We start from the raw sequence: 3,743 nt of genomic DNA on the forward strand, positions 1-3,743 counted from the left end.
GCCATCACCCTCTCCAATTCAAATGGCTGATAAACAAGAAAAGTAATTGAAAGTACAGACACTGTATGATAGACAGGTGCACGGATAGTGGGGAATAAAAGAGGGCATGAAATAATTCACATTTATGTTGTCTAACCAAATAGGATAGCATGACACAATTTCACATATATGATGGCTAACTAAACATGATAGCATGACACAATTTCACATTATTATGGCGAACTAAAAAAGATGGAAAAACATAGTTCAAAATATGATGACTATGTAAACAGGATGACATGATATAACTATATAATGTGTTTATTAAATAGGTTGGCATGCCATAATTCACATACATGCCGCCTATGGAAACATGATAGCATGATATAATTCACGGATAGAATGACATAATTCAAAATATGATGACTGTAAACACTAAACAGGATGAGATGATATAACTATATGATGTCTTTATTAAATGGGTTTCCATGCCATAATTCAGATAGATGCTGTGTATGTAAACATGATGGCATGATATAATTCAAATATATGATTTATATAGTAAGCAAGTAAGAAGATGGAAATCCATATATGATGTAAAAACTAAGCAATGCAAGACAACATGCATGACATGGGTAATATAACCCTGCCAAGTTTGAGCATAGACCTTAGTGGGGAAATAGGACTGGTCATCAGTCTCTGAATCCTCCTCATAGGAGCTCTCTGTAACCAGCAAGATGTCTTCTTCAACAGGTAGCATTGCATGCACTGAATACCTTGTTTTCACTCCAGATACTTCCATCACCGCTTCAAATGGCTGATGCACAGGAAGAGTAGTTGAATATACAAATGTTGTCGACAAATGGAACACGTAATAGAAAAAAATGATAGCATGATATAATTCACATACATGACGATTGGCTAAACAGCATGGCATTGCATAATTCACATATATAATGCCTTTGCAACAAGATAGCATTGCATAATTCACATATATAATGTCTTACAACAAGATGGCAATGCATAATTCACATATATGGTAATTAGACACTAAACAGGTGACATTCACACAAAGCATGTCTAAACTAATCAAATGACATAGCAATGCAAGACACCATACGCATGATATGAGCAGCATAACGCTGCCAAGTTAGAGCATACACCTCGGGGGGGAATAGGACTGGTCATCTGTCTCTAAATCCTCCTCTGAGCAGCTATCCGTAACCAGCGAGATATGCACTTCGTCAGATAGCATAGTCTGCTCTGAAGACCTTGTTTTCGCTCCAGAATTTTCCATCACCGTGTCAAATGGCTGATGCACACAAAGAGTAGTTGAATGTACTAACATTGTTGACAAATGTAATACATAACGAAAAAAGGATGGACTAATATAATTCACATATAAGATGACTGGCTAAGCATGATGTTATTGCAAAATTCACATATATGATGCCTGGCTAAACAAGATGGCGTTGCATAATTCACATAAATGATGAATAAACTAAACAGATGGCATTCACACAAAGGATGTCTAAACTAAGCAGATGACCATATGCATGATATAACCAACATCAACATGCCAAGTTAGAGCGAAGACCTCAGGGGGTAAATAGGAGTGGTTCCCTTAGAAGAGATATCTTCCTCTCGATTACAATCCGAAATGGGTGGAGGGGGGCTGCCTTTGCGCCTACCATGGAGCGACGTCTGCATGAAATTTTGTTTCCACGCAAGGCTCGTCTCTTTTGCTCTACATGTTCAGTTCCATTGTTTACAACAACTGACATGCATAGGAATAAAACATAGTGAGATTATGTAAGGAGTGCATGCAGAAATCCAGAGTGATGGTAGCAACCTGTGGATAGACCCAAAACAATGATAGCAGGCAGATAATGTTTCAGTTAAACAATACAGATAATGGCTTCTTTACTGTTTGTTTCCCACCCAACATGAAACTCATAGTAGACACCAGAGATTAACCATATAGTAGATAGATACTATTGATTGCGGCCCCGATATGTACCCCACAACCATTTAAAAACTCAAGTTTGACCATTAGTTTGGAGTAGACTCAGAGTCTAATTGGTGAACAGGACAATAAAGTAGCATGTAATATTAAGCGATGCATAATGTAAGCAGACACGAAAGAGTGCGACCTCTCTTGCGGACCCGTGTAGTCCTCGAGGTCATCTACTCGGTTGATGATGGTAATGCAGTTTTCATGGCTGCCGACAGCAGGGAAGAAGATCTAAGGCGGCGAAAGATAGTCTGGAGGCCGGATCCCTGCTGTGCTAGACCCTTCTGTCGTTGGAGCAGCTGAGCTGGGGTGGACGATGGTGCAGCAGGAGCGGGACAAACCACGCAAGGTTTTCATTGACAACTATCTATAAGAGAAGTAATTCTATAAGGGCTCGTTTGAATTGGAGGATTCTAACAATGCAGGGATAGGAAATACACAGTAATAGGATAGGAATGCACGTGCAAAATAGAGAATTTAAAAACACGGGATTTCTGCCAATCTGGGTGTTTGGTTCACAAGAATTGCAAGATCACAGGATGCAAGGAAGCATGGTGAGATTAAGTCAAACCACAAGAAAATGTACGGTTATAATGCTATTATTGTACTATCTCTTAGTCTTGTTCTTCATGAATAGGAAATTGAAAAGGAGGACAAGTGGATATTAAAATTCCTATGATTTTTCTTTCAAGGAGACACTAAAGGAACAAATCCTACAGTTTTCCTTTGCTCCATTCCTTTGAACCAAATGCATGAATAGTAGTACCATAGGAAACTTTCGAATTCCTATGTATTTCCTTCATTTTTTCCTTTCAAGCACTGGAGATTTTAGTAGCAGGCTTGAGCAAGGAAAAGCCTACACTCAAAAAATGTTTTTGTGCTACTTCTAGTACTTTGTACCCAGGCCACTGCCCTACTAGCTCAACTCCCAGGCCCATCGACAAATGCACAGCTCAAACGGGAAGAGATAAGTAATGATGGCGTTCAAGAGAGTCCATCATGGATAGCTAAGTTGCCTGGTACCTCACTGCTTGTCATATAGTAGGAGAAACTAATCATATTTCAAGTTACTATGTGTGCTCAGTGGACAATATATATAACATGTAGAGTAAAAAAGAGATGCAACAAGTGTACAACCTCTTTGGAGAAGCCATGTCGATCTCAGCGTGATTCGGTTGGTTGGTGAGGATGATCCGGCTGACTTGGCTATCGGAGGAGGGGAAGAAGATCTTAGGCATCTTGAGATGGAGCCCGGGGTACTACTCCGCTATGATGGAGGGTTTCGTCATTGGAGCAGCTCCGGTCAGTTGTACAACGCCGAGGCTGAAGCAGGACAGGAGAGACAACGTTAAACTGAGTGGAATTCTACTAGCATCTCCAATAGATGACGTAAAATACATAACCACAAATTGCTAGATGTAAAATACATCAGCCGCTCATCTCTGAACTTAACTGTCGAAATTGAAATTTAACTGCCGAAACTGAACTGAATTATCAAAACTAAATTTTGTTGTCGAAACTAAAATTTAATGTCGAAAGTGAACGCACTAGAGGTGAGGCTACATGTTAGTCGACTGATTTTTTCATCTCTCGCCAGTCGACTTTCCAGCCGTTGGATATGAAATCAAGGGCCTGCAGTCCATCTTCAACCTCCACCCCCTGAGCCGCCAGTCACCACCAGCCAAATAGCTGCCCCGCCTGCCCCGAAACCACTCCTCACCGCCAGTCCACCGCCGCCCCGCCCATCCCT

The sequence above is a fragment of the Triticum dicoccoides genome, chromosome 4B, assembly GCF_002162155.2.
Source record: "Triticum dicoccoides isolate Atlit2015 ecotype Zavitan chromosome 4B, WEW_v2.0, whole genome shotgun sequence".
Taxonomy (NCBI): Eukaryota; Viridiplantae; Streptophyta; class Magnoliopsida; order Poales; family Poaceae; genus Triticum; species Triticum dicoccoides.